The sequence below is a fragment of the Macaca nemestrina genome, chromosome 13 (genome assembly GCF_043159975.1).
Source record: "Macaca nemestrina isolate mMacNem1 chromosome 13, mMacNem.hap1, whole genome shotgun sequence".
Lineage (NCBI taxonomy): Eukaryota > Metazoa > Chordata > Mammalia > Primates > Cercopithecidae > Macaca > Macaca nemestrina.
The window spans coordinates 116,503,025-116,522,949 of record NC_092137.1 but is presented as its reverse complement, the minus strand read 5'-3'; the positions used below and the strand labels follow the sequence as shown (position 1 = coordinate 116,522,949).

Here is a 19,925-nt window from a genome sequence, read left to right as displayed (position 1 = left end):
GCTCATTTATTGGGTCATGTCACTCACTCTGTGAGTCTTTTTCCTCTCCTAGTTCCATAAAGCAGCAGGCTAGAGAAAAGTTATTTGTGTAGTTGGTGAAGACATTACATTTTTATGGTGCTGCTGGGTATGAAGAGTTTGTGTAGCTTGGTTAGAATAAGGTGAGGATGGGTGCGGTGGCTCATGCCTGTAATCCCAGCACTTTGGGAGGCTGAGGTGGGTGGATTACAAGGTCAAGAGATCGAGACCACCCTGGCTAACGTGGTGAAATCCCGTCTCTACTAAAAATACAAAAAATCAGCCAGGTGTGGTGGCGCATGCCCGTAGTCCCAGCTACTTGGAAGGCTGAGGCAGGACAATCGCTTGAACCCAGGAGGCGGATGCTGCAGTGAGCTGAGATCTCACCACTGCATTCCAGTCTGGTGACAGCGAGACTCTGTCTCAAAAAAAAAAAAAAAGGTAAATTTGGCCAAGGAAATCACAGACATGCCAGTTGTAGTGTTGTATTAGTGGAAACTCAAAATGTTGAAAGAACATCCATTGCCTGTCCTCATGGTGGACTTAGAACCCACACCTCTCTCTGTATGGTACATAAATGTAGACCGCCAGTGACCACTGTCCTCCTTGCCGCAAATAAGACTGAAGAGGCATTACTGCCAGTGGGAGAGGCCTGTATGTGACAGTTCATCCTATCTTGTGACATAGAGACCCCTGTCTGTATTAATCCACTCAGGCTGCCATAACAATATACCACAGTCTTTGCTGTGTAAATAACAGTTTGGTTTCTCCTGAGGCCTTTCTCCTTGGCTTGCAGACAGCTGCCTCCTTGCTGTGTCCTTGTGTGGCCTTTCCTCTGTGTGTTCCCATCCCTACTTGTCTTGCCCTCTTATGAGGACACAAGTCCTATTGGGTTAGGATTCATCCACATAAGCTTATTTTACCTCACTTACGTCTTGAAAGGCACTATCTCCAAATACTTTCATATCCATATATACTGGGGGTTAGGATTCCAACGTGTGAATTTGGGGGGGACACAGTTCAGTCTGCACACTGCCCTCAGTGGAATCAAGAGTGTGGGCCTAAGTAGCAGAGTGGTACAGAGGAAAAACAACAGCCCCCCAACTCAGTGGTCATGGCGTTGAAAACATCCTCTCCCATGACTCTGCCGTACCTTGAGGACATTCTGTTAAGTGAAATAAGCCGGTCACAAAAAGACAAATACCATATGATTCCACTTGCGTGAGGTCCCTGGAGTAGTCAGATTCAGAGATAGGAAATAGAATGGTGGGTGCCTGGGCCAGTGGGATGTGTAAGGAATGGAAGTTACTGTTCAATGGGGGCAGAGTTTCAGTTTAGGAAAATGAAAAAGTTCTGGACATGGATGGTGGTGATGATTGCACAACAGTGTGAATGTACTTAATGCTACTGAGCTGTACACTTACAAATGGTTAAGGGGGTCAACTGTATATTATGTGTATTTGTCCTCACAAATTTTAAAAGGGGTTATGAGCTGCAGAATCAGACGTGAGTTTTAGCTCCTTGTCCTCCCTCAAGAATATGCACAACTCTTTATTTTTCCCTATTAAGCCTCAGGTTTTTCAACTACAAAATGGGAAGAATGTTTCCTCCCTGGGGACTAAAGGAGATTGTGAAGCTAAGGTGTTTGGTAAAGTCTTTTGTCGTATAACTAGCATTCGGCCAATGATAGCTAATAAGAGTAACAATGATAGAAGAAGAGAAAACGCAATGTTCAAGCAGATGATGGCATTCGCTTTTGAGTGATTTGTCTCTTCATGGGGTCAAAGTAAACAGGAACCTTGCCTGGGCTCATAGAACTAGGATCAGCCTCCTTGTCACATCAGTAGCCCCTGGTCTAAGACTGAGAGTCTCCAACAAAGCTTCAAGGGAGGCTTTTCAGCACTCTCAAAAGCGTATGTTGCTTAATCATGCAGGCAGTAAATCCAAGAAGACGAGGGAAGAGTTTGCCAGTCACGGATGACACTCTAGCTGCAGTCTGGTCTCTCTGCTTCTGGCTTCCACAGCTGCCCGTTGGATCCTCTGTTGGCTCCAAGGCCAGTCCTGCCAGGCCACAGTACATGAAGAACTTGGCCTCCTGCTGCGACATGCTGCATGCCAGTACAGTGGGTTTTGAGGCCCCACATCTGAGCCCATGGAAGCTTCAAAGTCCTGGCTCTCCCCACAACTTCCTGTTGCCTCTTCCCTTGCCATGGTGGGCCACCTTCTGAGCCCTGAGCTGCCTCACCATCCCAGGTCTTGGCTGGGGCCTGTTACTGCCACCCTGCTCACAGTTTCTAAGAGCTAGCCCAGAGTCTGACACAATGCACTCAGTAAGGAGTTTATTGGCTTATTAAGAAATGCAAATGTTCTTGATAAGAATGCAACCCAGAACTTCCACTGGATACTACAGGAGTGGCTTTCAAATGCTGGTGCAGAGCAGAATTAAGCATCTGTGGGTCTTTTTCCTCCTTCCCATACTTAGGTCCTGATAGAGGGGATTTGGTGGATCCTGAGAGGAAACTGTCCTAGGGGAGGCAAGGTGGGAGAAGGGCTGGATTGCTGGGCTGGGCTGGGCTGTTCCTGAGAACATATTGCCGTGGGGTTCCTTCTTTATTGTGGGCACCACCCTTTAATGCCATACTGCTCTTCCGGGGCTCCAGCCATGGCATGCCTCCTGAGAAGTCCAGGTGGGCCCTGGTCCCTGCCCTGGGGCCAGGTGTCCTTCCCCTACCCCCATCCCTGCAGGCCCAGCTCAGTTTTGCAGAGGTCATAGCTCCAGTGAGCCTTACTCATCGCTCCCCAGTGTTCCTGGTCACCCCAGCCTCCTGTCTTCAGGGGTATGCTGCACCCAGCCCTCCAGTTACAGATTGGTCCATCCAGGGCAACCTCCACTTTTCTCCTCTGCACTTGCTCACCTCACCGTCTCTCATATATCAGCTCCTTAGGCTTCCTGATGCTGCTGATTTCACAACCCAACTCCTGTTTTCCAATTGGCCTTTTGGGGTGGGAAACCAGTGCAGGACTGTTAATGGTGCAACTGCCTTGGGGACACCATGGGAGGCTGCATTTGGGAATGATCCCTGAATGCCTCCCCCGTGGCCCTGACAGTTCCTTGCACCATGTGTGGGGCAACCTTTATAGGCCCTCCAGCCTCCTGAGCTCCTTGGCTCAAGAGCAACCGAGCCCAGCACAGTCAGAAGAAAAGCCTCCTCCCAGGCCTGCTGATCTCCATTCACAGGGGCACGGAGGGTCCCTTGGGCTTGGAGTAAGATGGTTGCTCCTGCTTCCAAGCCTTCTATGAGGGGTCTGACTCCTACTCTACTTCCCCTGTGCTCACCACCATGGTCTTCCTTGAGACCTCAAGTCTAAGCTTATGGTGCCTTTTATCCCTGGAATGCCACACACATCCCCCCCCGCCCCCGCAGATCACCCCTCATCTCCCATTCGCTACATTACCCTGCTCTCAAAATCTCCATAACACTCTGGAATTACCCAATTCCATTTCTGTCTTCCTTCCCTCTCTCATTCTCAGAAACCTTCTCCAGTTTCTCAAGAACTCACCCGGCATCCTGGCAAAATCCCCTGCATCTCGCACTCTTCTGCGCACAGTTTCCCTTTTGCTGGATCTTCCCTGGGTGCTGTGCCCTGCTGCCCTCTCAGAAGGGCTTTTCTCCACAGTTCTCCCATCACGGGGGCTGGAGGTGCTGCTCGTGTTGTCCCTGCTGCTTCTGGTCACAGATGAGTCTCCTGGCATCGGGCAGCAGCACCCCAGCCCCACTCTGCCTCACATCGCTCCTCTTCAGCTCTCAAAGGCTCTGGCCCTGGGTCACGGCCACTCCACTTGACATTCACCCTGCTTGTCCACTTCGAAAGCTACATAGATGATCCCCTTCATGTGACCTGTGTCCTGTGTTCTCTGCCAGCGATCTCACTTGCCATCCGGTCTCCGGCAGGCCCTGGATCTCCACAACATCCATGACCACAACCCCTGCCATCATCTCAGCTTCCAGCCTTGCCCTCTTCTACCTCTGCTCTTTCCCTCCTGGCCCTTTCCTCTGCTGCCTCAACTCCAACAGTCAACAGAAAATCCTCTGACCCACACATCTCTTCACTGTCCTCCCCCACTTCATGTTTTCAAGAGAAATTCCATCCTCCTAAACCCCCTTGAATAAACCCAACTCCGTCACCCGTCTCTTGCTTTCTGCTGCCCCTGGCTGGGATCTCACCTGGTGATACCCAACTCCCACTTCTGTGTCTGCAGCTTTGTGGCTAATGGGCCTGGAGGGAACCATGCATTCACGCTGAGGGTTGTAACTTCAAGTTCATGCCCGCAGACCTCCAGGGCATCCCTGCTGTGGCCTGACTGACCTCCTGCATTGGACTGAGTTCTTTCTCGCTCCCACCATCCTAGAGAATGATTTCACTACCATTCTTTCTCTCTTTTCAAACTGCCAGCACCTCCTCCCATCCTCACCCTCAGCCGATGACCTTCTGAGAAAGCAGAAGCCACTGGAAAAGCACTTCTGCAAACTCCCACCAGCATCTGCACCAGCTCCCAGCATCTGCACGCCCTTGCTCTGCCTTCTCATCACTTAGCAAGGGTGGAGATTTCTGTCCAGGCTCAGCTCTTCCCTTATGCACTAGATCGAGGCCCTGTTCACCTGCCCCAGGAGGCTGCTCCAGCACTTCTCCCTTGCCTCTGGGCCATCCTCTTGAGTGAACACATTGATGGCTATTTCTTCCATTAAAAACAAACATTGCCTCCTGTTCCTATTCCCTTCCAGATTTTCCTTCATTTCTTTCTTCTCCTTTACAACAAAATTCCCTGAAATAGTTCTATTTACTCATTATCTTTAATTCCTCTCCCCCTACATTTTCTTGAAACCACTCTAAACAGGCTTTCATTCTTACCATTCCAGAAACACTAGCTTCTCAAGTTTCCCGTGATATGGTGTTGCTAAATCCAGTGATTTATTCCCAGTCCTCGTCCTACTGGCTGATAGCATTGAACATGACTGGTTATTCCTTCCTCTTTAAAAGATTCCTTACTTTGTTTTCAGATTCTGCAAACCTCCTGGGTTTCCTTCTATCTAACTGATCTCTCTCTGTCTCCATTGCTAGTTCCTTTTTTTCCTACCTAACTTCTAAGTGTCGGAGGGTCCCAGGGCTCATTTGTTGTTGTTTCTCTACCTTGGTGATCTCACCTAGTTTCATGACTTTAAATAAAATCAATATGCTTATGATGTCCATTTGTTTTTTTTTTTTTTTTTTGACACAGAGTCTCACTCTGTCACCCAGGCTGGAGTGCAGTGGTGCAATCTCAGCTCACTGCAGCCTCCACCTCCTGGATTCGAGCGATTCCCCTGCCTCAGCCTCCTAGGTAGTCGGGATTACAGGCACACACCACCATGCCCAGCTAATTTTTGTATTTTTAGTAGAGATGGGGTTTCACTGTGTTGGCCAGGCTGGTCTCAAACTCCTGACCTCAGGTGATCCACCCACCTCGGCCTCTCAAAGTGCTGGGATTACAGGCGTGAGCCACCACGCCAGGCCATGATGTCCAAATTTATATCTCTTGCCCGTACCTGTCCCCTGAGCTCTAAATAGCCCATTTAACCCGCCACTTGGATATTTTAAAAACTCTTCAGACTTAATATATTCCAAATAGAGCCCTATGCCAAATCTCCTCTACCTACAACCTTTCTTTTCTCAGTAAATGCCAGTTCCATCCTTTCAGGTGTTCAAGACTGAGATCTTTCTTTCCTCCTTCTTTCTCACCCAAACCCAATTCAATGACAAATTTCATCAGCTTTACTTTCAAATTATATTCAGAATGTTACCCCTTCTTAGGACCGTACCTCTGTCACCCTGGTCCCAATCTGTCATTCGGATGATGCAGTAGTTCCCAAATGCCCCACTTCCATTTTTGACACCCTCCCCAAACTTATCAGCCAGAGGAACCTTTTAAAGACGTGTCTCGGGTTTTAGGTCACACTCCTCAAGCCTCCAAAGTCTCCCCTCTCTGCTAGAGGAAAAGCTATATCAAATCCTTACAACAACCAATGAAGCTCTCCCATTGTGTCCCCTTCAGCTTCTGACACAGATCCTACTTGACTCTCCCTCCTTCTCTCTGCTCCTGCCTCACCTGATTCCTGCCTGCATCCTAAACATGCCAGGGACTTGAACATTCAATACCTCTGCATCAGCCGTTCCTTCTGCCTGGCATGCTCACCTCTAACCAGTTTTTATGGTGTGCTGCCTTACATTCTTTGTCTTGCTCAAATGTCACCTTCTCAGTGAGCTTTTCTCTGGCTCTTTCATCTCAAGCTTGTCATCCACCCTCCCCAGGTTCAACACATACACACTCCTTACACTTCTTCACTGTTTGACTCATCTCAGCACTCATCATCTTCCATTATTCCGTTTTATCTTATTTATTGCCTCTCCACCAATCCATGAGGGCAGAGGTTTTGTCTCTTTTGAGCCCTAGAGTATCATTAATACTTAGAAAAATGTCTGGCCCTCAATAGGATTTGAAGAATGGACACTTAGATGACTGGATGAATGGATGGATGGGTGGATGAATGGACAAGTGGATGCATGTACAGATGGATGGGTGGATGAAGGGACAGGTGGGTGGATGTACAGATAGATGGGTGGATGAAAGGACAGGTGGGTGGCTGTACAGATGGATTGGTGGTTGAAGGGACAGGAGGGTAGATGTACAGATGGATGGGTGGATGAAGGGACAGGTGGGTGGCTGTACAGATGGATTGGTGGTTGAAGGGACAGGAGGGTAGATGTACAGATGGATGGGTGGATGAAGGGACAGGTGGGTGGCTGTACAGATGGATTGGTGGTTGAAGGGACAGGAGGGTAGATGTACAGATGGATGGGTGGATGAAGGGACAGGTGGGTGGATGTACAGATAGATGGGTGGATGAAAGGACAGGTGGGTGGCTCTACAGATGGATTGGTGGATGAAGGGACAGGAGGGTAGATGTACAGATGGATGGGTGGATGAAGGGACAGGTGGGTGGCTGTACAGATGGATTGGTGGTTGAAGGGACAGGAGGGTAGATGTACAGATGGATGGGTGGATGAAGGGACAGGTGGGTGGATGTACAGATAGATGGGTGGATGAAAGGACAGGTGGGTGGCTGTACAGATGGATTGGTGGTTGAAGGGACAGGAGGGTAGATGTACAGATGGATGGGTGGATGAAGGGACAGGTGGGTGGATGTACAGATAGATGGGTGGATGAAAGGACAGGTGGGTGGCTGTACAGATGGATTGGTGGATGAAGGGACAGGAGGGTAGATGTATAGATGGATGGGTGGATGAAGGGACAGGTGGGTGGCTGTACAGATGGATGGGTGGATGAAGGGACAGATGAATGAATGGACAGATACATGGATGGATGGGTGGATGGATAGACAGATGGGCCTTAACCTGCTACCCTTTAGCAAGGTCTGAACTTAATTACCAATATTCTGTTTGAAAATCTGGGCAAAGACCCTGTGACACCATTTGTACCATGATTAGTGAACATCATCCAACCCTGGATACTATTTGAAATCTTTGAAAGTATCAACACAGAACTTTCTTCAGACTGGAATTACAGGTAGAGTGCTGAAACTAGTTAATACTTTTCTGTCTCTCATCCATGTTCTTCTTCATCCCAAACTAAATTCCATGTCCCTCTGAGTCACCTACTTTGTCCTACTTTCATTCCAATACCTTGTTTTGCCCGCCCATCCCCTCATTCTCCCACTGGTGCCCTCTGGACCAACCACGTGCACTGTGCTCTCTGGAATCCCTATGTATTGATTCATTCATGTATTCATTCCATAAATCATTTACTGAGTTACCATTATGTAGGGATACAATAATGAATGCAGTAAATGCATTTCCTGGTCTCACAGGACTCACAGCCTAGAAGAAAACAGATACTGGACAAATATATGCGTGAAGAGTGGCACAATAGGAGACTATCCTGGGTTATTGGAACATACAAAAAAGGAAATGCTTTGAGCCCAGGGAGTTCCTGAGAAAGTCCTTTAAGCAGAACCTTGAAGGATCAGTAGGAATTAACTAGCATGGGGTACATAGGAAGATGGGCTAGGCAGAAAGAACACTTACTATTCCACTTTTAATGGGCTTCCTTCACCCCTACATTCTTCGGAGAGAACACTCTTGACTTCACTGAGATCTGCATCTCCTCTGAGGACTTGGTGCCTGCTGTAGGGGTTGCTACTTCTGCCCCTTTTTATACCTCTGAGGCATGATTGGAGAGGCCAGCAGTCTTTTTCATTTCATTGTCATTTTCCAAACAGCGTGGAACCTTCTGTTTTCACTTTTTCTAAAATTCATTTCCAATCCTTGTGTCCTGCCCACACCACCCTCCATATCTCTGAAATAACTTTGAAAATTCATTAGTGACTGTATTTATGGCTGATGGAAACTTCCTTGTCCTTTTCAACCTTAACCACTTGGAGGCATTACCATTACTGTACTTACCACCGCCTCTTATACAAGCTCTCTCTGCCCTCTCTCTGTGCTCCTTCCTGTCACATCGGCAATGTTTTTACTTTCCTTTGTGGGTACGTTTTCTCCTCTGGCCTCTGAAAAGTTTCTGATCCCAGGGCTCCATTCTTGTCCCTCGTGTTTCTTGCTCTGTTCTCTCTGCCTGAGTGACCTCAACTTTAACTGTAGTTTTTGTATATTGACAAAATTTATATATTAGCAAATTACTAATGAATAGGTCTAGCCTAGAATTTAGCTGACATGTATTTCTAAGAGTATAATGTCAAGACAGCCCCCTAACATCATCACATTCAAGGCTGAACTCACCATGCCTTTTCCCTTTCCTACCAGGTGTTCTTCCTCTCCTCCAATATTTGGTATAGTATCTCTGGGAATGAATTTTTTTTTTTTTTTTTTTTTTTTTTTTTTTTTTTTTTTTTTTTTTTTAGACAGAGTCTTACTCTGTTGCCCAGGCAGGAGTGCAATGGTACAATCTCGGCTCACTGCAACCTTCGCCTCCCAGGCTCTAACAATTTTCCTGCCTCAGCCTCCCGAGTAGCTGGGACTACAGGCGCCCGCCACCACACCTGGCTAATTTTTTGTATTTTTAGTAGAGACAGGGTTTCACAGTGTTAGCCAGGATGGTCTCAATCTCCTGACCTTGTGATCCGCATGCCTTGGCCTCCCAAAGTGCTGGGATTAGAGGAGTGAGCCACCGTGCCCGGCCCCTTCCTTCCTTATTCTAACATTAGTTTTCTAAATTCTAGCCCTTATTACCTATTGATAGGGTTACTGCGGAAGCCTCCTAACTGGTATCCCAACTTCTTGTTGGTCACCTCTGATCATCTATGCTATTAACATAAGAATCTAGGACCTAAACTGACTCTTGCATTTAATTAGAATGAAGATTGGGTTGCACAGGGTTGTGGGGTAAAAGGAAAACTTGCCTCCATTTCTCTTCCTTCATCTTCATCTCTTTTCTCTATACAAATTCCTATCAACCGCAGTTCCTTGGATCACTATTAATCCTCAAATATTCTTCTGAGTTCTTCCATAGACAAGAAACAATGCCATGGATATGATTTCTGTGAAATATACTTAAGATCAAATGAAAATAAAAAGGTTAAACCTCATTTATATATTTCTCTTCGTTTTAGAAAATCTACCTTTAAAGAATGGTGAGCCATACCTGAACCTGCTGGGATTTTCAATGGGGATCCCTTTCTGCACAAATGTTCAGATGTCCATCATCCCATTCCCCAACATATTGTTTCCTTCATGTAGCTCTTTGCTTGAAGATCCACAGATTGTGTCACACTTTTTGTCGTATAAGATCAACATGTAGTACGATATTTTGTTCTTTTAACAAAACTATGATTTAATTCATCTATTTTTAAAATGTTCTTTTACTGGAAAAACTTTATACATTAATTTTTAACTTTTTTCTTATAATAATTCATCTGTAAGATCATCTTTGCTTTATACTTGATTCTAAATGTAAAACATCTCATAATCTCTTGTAGTATTAAGTCAATGTGTTATTATTTTAAAGTGTTCTGTGTTCAACGAGGCTCAGAAAATGCTGACCTCAAGACCTCTGAGGACCTCTGTCATTTCCAGAAACATGTGGACTTTTTGCTTCAAAAAGCATTTCGTGAGTAGTCTGTTCTGTGGGGTACATGACATTTATACTTCTCTAAGAATATGTGTTTATTTTGAAATGCCTTATCTGTCTCTGCAATGCTGTCAATACATCTGTGTTAGCACAGGACGTTCTAGAAAGCAGGAAGCTTACACGTGATCTGTTCTTGTAATATGTCTAGGTCTATGATGTATTCTGTACTAGTGGACCTCAGTTACAGCACAAGGAGGCAAGGTGTAGCAATAGCATTTCGTTACTAGGAACTAACCTACACCTACTTCCTTATGCACAACCAGAAGCATCCACCTAAAGAATGATGCAAAATAGACAATAAACACAGAGATTAGGCAGACACTATCACTCTAAGAGCAGGTGTTGGAGTCGCCTTGATTAGACTTTGGATCCTGGCTTTCCCACTTACCATGTGACCCTCATATCTCTGTGCCTCAATTTCCTATCTACTAAGAATAATAATGCCATAATCTCAGGTTGTTTATATCATTCAAATGGCTAATATAGGAGCTTAGTTCAGGACCAGACACAAAGAAAGATCTCAGTAAATGGCAACTACTGTGATTAGAACCACGGTACTCTGTTAACCAAAAATAAGAGACTGAGGCAAGAGTGTTAGTTAATCGAGACTTATTGAGCCAGAGCTTTAAGATGCACCCAGGAAAAACACAAGTGTAAACCAAAAATAAAATTTGGAAGTCCCTCACCCCCCAGCCTCAACCATCTGAATGGACTCCCTCCTTGGCCAGGGCACTCCAAATTTAACCTGAAAGACTGGTTAAGGCCATGACAGAAAGAAGGGTGGTCAGACATGCCTCATTATGTCCTCCTCCCTTTTGGAATTCAGGAAAAGCTGACCAGCATTAACGTCAACACAGACCTCAAGTCTGATAAGAAACATTTACGGTCTATTTTCTCTGAAGCCTGCCAACTGGAGACTTCATCTGCATGATAAAACTTTGGTCTCCACAACCTCTTATTGTCACCCATGATATAAAGTTAAGAAGAGATTATTTAAGCAGATAGTCAGGGTACGGAAGTCCTTGAAAAGGTTTTGCTTTTAATGAAAAGTGGCCCTCAAATAAAAAACAATTTTCTTTTTTTTTAACAAAGAGCAGCCTGTAAAATTGAGCTGCAAACATAGACAAGCAAACCAGAAGTTTGCATGGGTGAATACCAGCAGTTGTGCTAACAGGAAAAGGTTATCCGGGACTAGGCATGTTCAAAATGGAAACTCCAACTTCCTTTCTCTTTGTCAGCCACGTGTGCAGCAGACAACATGGTGCTGGCCAAGTGGAAAGCCTATTGCATAATAAGATTAGGGTGGGGTGACCAGCCTTTCCCGCACATTATGTAAATGTCATACCTGGTCCAACCAATCTGTGAGCCCTATGTAAATCAGATACCACCTCTTCAAGTCTGCCTGTAAAATCCAGTGCACTCCCATTGCAGGCTGGAATTCCCATTTGGGAGCCCCTCTCTCTCACAAGAGAGAGAGCTGTTTTCTCCTTTCTCTTTTTTTTCTCTATTAACCCTCCACTCCTAAGCTCACTCCTTGTATGTGTCTGTGTCCTTAATTTTCTTGGCATGAGACAACAAACCCCAGGCATTTACCTTAGACAGTGACGCTGCTTCACCCAGACATTCCTTTCCATTGATAACTCTTTCAACCAATTGCCAATCAGAAAATGTTAAGATCTACCAATAACCTGGAAGCCCTCCTACTTCAAGTTGTCCTGCCTTTCTGGACTGAACCAATGTATATCTTAAATGTGTTTGATGTCTCAAGTCTCCCTGAAACGTATAAAACCAACCACCACCCCAACCACCTTGGGTACATGTTCTCAGGGTCTCCTGAGGGCTGTGTTATGGGCCATGGCTTGTCTCAGAATAAATATTTTCAAATATTTTACAGAGTTTGACTCCTTTCATCAACACAAGTCACAGAAAACATCCGTGGCTTGATCTCTCTAAAGAGGTTTTCAGGAGCTTAGTATTCATACATTTCCCTAAAGGAGAGAAGGCTATAGGAAGAGGGGAGGGCAAGTGTGAAGCAAATGGTAACATTTTTGCAAGACTTCAGTTAGTGCTCAGTAAATCTACATTTTATATAAGATAAGGTGAATGCTTGAAGAAAAAGGGAGTAAATAAAGACTCAATCATGCAGATGTCTCAGGGTAGTGGAGGAATGATTGATCTCATCTTGTCTTTGTTCTGTACCTGGAACAGAAAATCTTGTACCTGGAACAGAACAAAGACAAGATGATGTTCTGGTATGTGGAAGATAAATTTGTAATCCACATTGTCAGTGTGAAATCTAACAGACTTCAGTTTCAGGAGCTGGACTTAGACCTAAAGTTACAATATTGACATGTCCTTGTTTTATGAGAGGATATACATCTTGAAAAGTTTCAAGGCCAGCAAAGAACAATTTATGAGGGCAGCCATCTGGCCATGCTTGAGGCCTTTTGCCTTTCTATGGCGGGAGCGGGGGGGATCTGGCTAATATACAATGTTTTGATGCCAGTTTGTGCAATAATAGCTACTAACCTGGGAAAAAGGATGGAGGTGCTTGGTGACTCATTGTGCAGGCTTAACTCTCCCTTTGGCATAATAAGTTTGGGGATCTTGAGACTTTTAATTTTTTTTTTTTTTACAGCTCCTTGTCAAATATAACATTCTCCTTCACTGCCCTGACTTATTTTTATATAAAGTGGTGGAACACCGAATGTGGTGGCTCATGCATGTAATCCCAGCACTTTGAGAGGTCAAGGCAGGAGGATCGCTTGAGCCCAGGAGTCCAAGTCCAGCCTGGGCAACACAGCAAGAACCTGCCTCTACAAAAAATAAAAAAATTAGCCGGTCATGGTGGCGCGCGCCTGTGGTTCCAGCTACTCAGGAGTCTGAGGTGGGAGGATTGCTTGAGCCCAGGAGGTTGAAGGCAGCAGTGAGTGGTGTTTGTGTCATTGCATTCCAGCTTGCATGGCAGAACAAGAAATTGTCTCAAAAAAAAAAAAAAAAAAAAAAAAGCAGAACTGTCTTTTTGTTACACTAATACATGTAGAAATGTTGAGTATCTTGAATTAAGCAGGTGCTGTGATCATAAAAGAAATGTTAGTTTTTTGGATCTCTGTTGAGATACTGTCTGGTTCTAGAGGAGATGCTGCCTGTCGTTATGGTTCTTCTCAACTTTTCCTGTAAGGTACACAACATGGTTGTCAATGTCGATGCACATCAGCTGAACACCTGTCCTTTTATGTCAGGGTTTCTCACCCCAAAGAGGGTGTCAGGAAACCACTGGTCCAATTCTCCAATTCCTAGAAAGACCATTTCCTAGGGTGTAATGACTAAAAAATGGGTATAGAAAAAAACAAAAACAAAAACAAAAAACTGCACTCACCTTTTACCTTTTTACATTTTCAGCTGAGTTTGAATCAATATAGTTGATTTGAATTTCTGACCCATTAAAAAGTCTCTGCAACTGACCTCTCTTGTTGAACGCCAGGGTTTCCTCTCATGCCAAAACATATGAAGTGGGGACGGTCTTGTTGTCTGTTTGCTAGCAGCTGTCCACTCAGAGATGCTGCAGTCGTTTTCCCAATGCTTTCAGCTGGATGGGTCTCTCTGGGGCTGGTGAGGTAGAGTAAGAAGTTGAATGTTGGTCTGCACATGCTACATGCAAATGAGGGGCCACTGTCAACAGGGATTGCTCCAGTAATCTGACAATAAGTGCAAGACTATGACTGCTGCAGTAGATATGAAATGAGCCTGGGAGCACAACGAGCCACTGTAAGAGGGAATTCTCCTCAATGGCAATCCCGTTGAATGGCCCTGTAAAGTAAATACGGATTTTTGCCTTTAGGTCAAAATTAGGTCCTTAGATAATAGTACGTGTTTCTCCATTGAAGAAATCTTTCACAGTTATTACAGATACTACCTGCTTCATCAGCTCAGGGAGCTCAGGAGTGTCACCACTGTGCTTCCCCACCACATGGGTTGTAATGAGAAATGGCCATTGCTGCCGCGAGGTACTCATAGCCTTGGAGGTTCTCTCCTTTTGGTTTGCACTTCCAGATGAGGTGTCTGTTATCTTTCAATGGACCACAACTGTGCTGGGGACTCTGGTGACCAGTCCATACTCATAACAGGATCTTGGGTGGGGTCACCCTCCTGCCTTGTAATATGCCCTGTCTAACGTGGAATCCCTGGGAACAGTCTCTCTCTACCAAGAAAGCCTTAGGCTGTACAGCACACAAGCAGCTTTCACTAAGCCCATCAAAACGAAATGTTCAGTTGTATTCTTCTCCAGGGCAAGGGATGCCAACTCATCTAAGAAGGCTCCTGCTGTTGTTTCACAAACCTCAGGGTAGTTGTTTCACATATGCAGAGCAAGCCTTCTTTTAGCGCTCTCTTTTTACCTTTTCTTATCTTTTGTTTTAAATGAACACCTTTTCTTCTTTAGTGTCTAATCTAACAACATTCTTAGAAACAGTGTATCTATTCGCCGAGAATGGTGACGCATGCCTGTAGTCCCAGCTACTCGGGAGGCTGAGGCTGGAGAATCTCTTGAACCCGGGAAGTGGAGGTTGCAGTGAGCTTAGATCGTGTCACTGCACTCCACACTGGGCAAAAGAGTGAGACTCCATCTCAAAAAAAAAAAAAAAAGAAAAAAAGAAACGTAAAACAGTGTGTATCTTTTGACATTTCCTTTAGGTTTCTTTTGAGTTTTTTTTTGTTGTTGTTGTTCTCTACCCAAAAGAATTGCTGACTTACTATGTGATAAGGTCATCCATTCTCTCTATCTGTTCTGTTCTGTGATAAAAATCAACCACCCCTAGTGGTTGAACCCACAGGTTGAGTACTTGAGATCCACAATCTTAATCAGAAGTTATGCAATTAGTGATCATAATTAACATAAAACCGCTAAGCAGAGAATGAGCCTCTGCTGGAGGGATTGTGTACAGGCCTCCTGAACCCAAGAGGGACTTCCTCCAACAATACAGACTCTCCTTCATATTATAAAGAGGAACAGAATGTGGGCAGCTAACCTCCTGTTGCCAGCCCTCACCCCTGCCCCACCCTGCAGCTTAAGAATCCTAGAACAAAAAGTCTGAAGCACACACGCCCTGCAGCTTTTACAATTCACACTCCTAGAAGAGACACAGAATAAGGAGATAAATAGTTGAATTTCTGCCTAAAATCTCACACACTAGTGACTCCCAGCCTTGTTTTCCAATGGGGGTGGAAGAGTATAGCCTTTAAGGCACTTAAAGGCCAACCTAGTGTTTTGAAGCCTGCAGACGCACATGCTGAAATTCGGAGGTGAAACCTCTAAGAGACGACTCCCGGTGAACCACTCACCCAGAGAGTAGGAATCCCGCTCAGCTGAGAGCACAGAAGCCCAGCTGCTACTGCTCGCATGAGTCAGGGGGTTTGGTTTCTCCTTGTAGGACTCTGCCTCTCAGATGTCACTATTGTCACTTGCCTGGCAGTCTCCCAGCTGAGGCAGTGCGTGTTGGACATTTGGAAATGTTATTTGCGTCCCTCCTCCCTAAAAAACGTCCCTGAGTAGGAAAGAGGGTATAGAAGGGGATACGTTTCTTCCAGGACATGACAAGCATAGAACCACAATTACCCCTAAGAGGAAATATTTCATCCAAATGTGACAATCAGAGGCTGAAGACATTGTGCAAGGGTCACAGACTAATTGGGGTCTTGGCAAGGCTAGTGTGAGATGTTCTTTTCTTTGCGTTTTCTGTCTATGCTCCCTCCTCTAGGCAAATTAGACTCTTTCTGTGATCTTCGGATGGCAACACAACATGGGTCAGGAATGTGCTATGTCCTGGGCCTTGAGAAAATATATTCGACCCTCTTTATTCACAGATTCCATCTGCAAATTTGTAAAATTTATTTACAATTCTAAAATCAATCGAGAGAAAGTTTTCTGGTCATGTATGGACATGCACAGAATGGCCAAAAAAAAAATTTACTTGATCAACATGCAACTCCTCAGCTGAGGTGGAACAAGGCTGGAATTGGGATATTATTCTATTGTCATTTGGGTTTATTGTTCAACTTCTGCTGGTCTATTTGGATATTGTAATTGAGCATAACAAGATGAGAATATTAGGCCAGGAATTTTTGCCCCAGTTGCAGAAATGTATTTAACATCCCTTGGCGACCCATTGCAGAGTTATTTGGGAGCCAAAGCAGGACTCTCCCTTCCAAACAGAGGAGTAGTGGGTACTTTTTAAAGGAACAGCCTCAAAATGTGGGAGCAGGGCTTTGCCAACCAGCTACTGCTCTCTTCTCTCAAAGGAGACAGTCAAGTTCAATCTGCACACAATTTAATTCACAGAGACTCCAGCTTGCAGGGTAGGTGGGGCAGCTTCAAAACTTCCGGCCTCCTGCTTTATCTTCTTCAAGTGGGCACCTAGTTTAGTGCTTCATGATACCTGAGAATTAGGACCCGATGCTGGAGAAGTGGGCAGATGGTATGAGGCGCATCTCAGACTCTGTGGCCTGCAGTGAGTTGAGAATGAGGCTTCATCTGCAGGGGGCACCTGAGGCAGGCACGCACCTGGTCGGAAAGTGCCGTGAAGGGGTGCGGTGCTGTAGGAACTTCAGCCTGATGCTCACATGCACACCCAAGGAGTTGCTTCCAACCAGCTTACTGTGCATGAGAGCAGAGGTAATTTCTAGATTCTCCCTGTTAGAGAAGGGCCTCTTCACAGCCAAGGGTCTCACCATTCCACTTCCTCTTCCGTAAATTGACAAACTCCTGCCTCTTAGAAGAGGCTGAGCTGGGGCAAATAGACTGATTCCATGATCAAGCTCTTCTCAGACATGCGTTAACACGTGGCAGGATGAGAAGTGATTTTTATTTCTTCTTTGCATTTTTCATTTGTGTATATGATATATTAGTGATTACAGATACTATTTTATATTAAAATATATATGTGTTATAAATTATATTACATATTTTAACATGATTTTTATTCATTAAAAATAATGCATTATATGTGCCATTTTGTATTCAGGAAAAACACATTTAATTTAAAAATAAAGAGTACAGCATCTGCGATTCTGCAAAAGGTAGAGTTGGCATGAAGCAGGGATTGCAATCCTAGTCTCTGATAAAACAGACTTTAAACCATCAAAGATCAAAAGAGACAAAGAAGGCCATTACATAATGGCAAAGGGATCAATTCGACAGGAAGAGCTAACCCTTCCTGTTTATTAAAAGTATCTATATCAGAGAAATCAGCAGAAGAGAGAGATCAGAAAAATCAGTCACTGGATTTGGCCAAGTTGAGATTGTTGGTGGTCATAGAATGAAAGACTTGGGTTGCTTTCCATCTTCTTTTCAGACAAGCTGCCTCCATGTTCTCATTTTTCCTGATGTACCTGTTAACTCCATAGAAACCTTCTCATGGCAGGCAATAATCACCTCCCTGCATTAGATCCTTAGGCCTCTTCTCATCTAGCCTTTCATCAGCATTTGACACTGTTGACACTCTTTTTAACTTCTTTCTTTCTTGGCCTCTGAGCTGCAAAATCTTGTTTTCCTATTAACTGCCTGGCTGCTCTTTCAAGCACCTTTGGCCTCTCCATGGCAGTTCTGTGTTAAAGCTGTCCAAAGCTTTCGATGCATACTTCTCACCTTAGATTCTCTCTCCGACACCATCTGCATCTGGGGTTAATATCACCATTTAAATACTAATAACTCCTATATTTATATCTCCAGTTCTAATATCTCTTTGAGTCCATTCGGCTGCCTACTTACCTCTTTGCTTGGATGCTTCAAAGTGTCTCTCAATTCAACATTCCTAAAGGCAAATTTACGTTATCCTTTCCACAAAGCACAGGGAGCAAATTGGTTCACTTCCTCTGTCTTGTAGCTTAGTAAGTGGCACTGGCATCCATTCTGTTGCACAAGCCAAGAACCCAGTAGTCATCCTCACCATCTCTTCTTTTCTCTCATGTCAATTTTATCAGGAGGTCTCACTAATTTTATCTCTTACCTATCTTTCTTCCACCTCTACTACTACCACCTTCATTCAAGCTATCCTTATCTCTCACCATGGTTACTACAATAACCTTATTACTGATTTTGCTATTTCAAACATTGTTCTCAAATTCTTTGATACATTTCTCATTGATCTGTGAAGTCTATGCTCTGTTCCCATGAATCTGCATGCACTTGGGACTGCACTGATCAAAAGAGTATCAGTAAAGTAGCATCATGTGACTTGGTAGCTTGGTCATAAAAAGCAATGCAGCTTTATCTTGCTAGGTGGAACATTCATGTTAGGAGCCCTGAGATCACCATGCCATCAGAAAACCAAGTCATATGGAGAGATCAAGTGTAGGCATTCTGGTTGGCAGTTCTAGTCTTTGTGTTATCTTAGCCAAGGCCCAGACAAGTGAGTAAGCTAGCTTTTTGATGATTCCAGTCCCTGGCCTTCAAATCACTCCCCAGTTTTGATTTTTCCCATCTCAAAGCCCCAGATATTATAGAGCAGCTATCCACTTTCTCCTTCTACTTTCCACCCTCATGGCCTGTCCAAATTCCAGAAGCATAGAGTCACTTTGCATAATAACAAAGTTGCTCTAAGCTGATGTATTTTGAAGTAATTAGTTATGCAGCAACAGTAACTGAAACACTGAGTTATCTTATTTATCTTTGTACATTTCTATTCCTCTCATTAACCTCCCTACTTAACACTCTCCAATTATGTCCCACGGCTCTTAGGCTAAATATCAAAATTCTGAATCTAGCCTAGAGGACTCCACAAGGCTTCTCCATCCTCATCTTGCAGCACATACTGTTTTCCAGCCACACTGGCGTGCTTTGAGTTTTCTGAATTTGCCTTACTCCTTCAGTGATTTGTACCGTTCAATGCTCTTTGCTCATCTCTTATGCTATTAATGGAAATTGATCTTCAGCTCATGGATTAATTTGGCTTCTTTGGGGAGACTTCCCTTCACCACACAGTCTAGGTCAACAGAATCTAAAATGAATTGACATGAGAAGCATGAATACATTTTACATTTTGGTTTTGTTGTTGTTGTTGTTGTTGTTTTGGTTTGTGTATCTTTCTCATGCGAAACTGCCGTACTCTACTAGGGCAGATATCGTGTCTGCTTTTGCTTCCAGTAATATTCTTGCTGCATTGCATGGAGCTAAATACATAACACGTGACACAAACTCAGTATATATGTATTTGGAGAATGAAGGAACAAACCTTTGTGGTCTGTTTACAAGGCCAACATCTTTAACCATTGAACTCTATTTAATAGATAGAGGTTGTGGGAAATATAGAGAGATGAATCAGTTACAAATCCACTCTTGAGGAAATTGCCGGCCAGTTGGAGAATTAGAAAAGGTACATAAATACCTCTGATGGTTAAGCTTCTATTATATAACAGAGCCTATGCTAGGTGCTTTATATAAACTATTTTATTTGTGCTTTAAAACCGCTACAAGGTAGGTATTGATGTAACTCTTATTTTACAGATTAGAGAACCAAAGCTCAGAGAGACGAAATAACTAGTCCAAGGTTACGTAGCTAGTAAGTGACTCAGGTAGGATTCAAACCAAATCTCTAATAACTGGGATGAAAACATTAGCTTTTTTAATAGAGGATACTCTGAAAGAGCAGAAGTAGGAGATAAAGTAGATTGGATCAGATTGTCAAGCTAAGGAATTTTGATTTTATTCTGC

The 19,925-nt window shown here is 44.3% G+C and overlaps 1 protein-coding gene across 7 annotated transcripts in view; it reads left to right on the top strand.

Moving 5' to 3' along the window:
- The window catches only part of LOC105490321 (interleukin 1 receptor like 1), a 99,257-nt gene that overhangs the window by 18,943 nt on the left and 60,389 nt on the right, over window positions 1-19,925 (top strand). For 5 of the 7 annotated variants that reach the window (XM_071077191.1, XM_071077190.1, XM_071077188.1 and 2 more), the window contains 2 exons: window positions 1,953-2,136; window positions 10,097-10,198. The exons of the other annotated variants lie outside the window; for them this stretch is intronic. The gene's annotated coding sequence lies outside the window, so the exon portion shown is untranslated. The remainder of the gene's footprint in view (window positions 1-1,952; window positions 2,137-10,096; window positions 10,199-19,925) is intronic. 7 annotated transcript variants of the gene reach the window in all.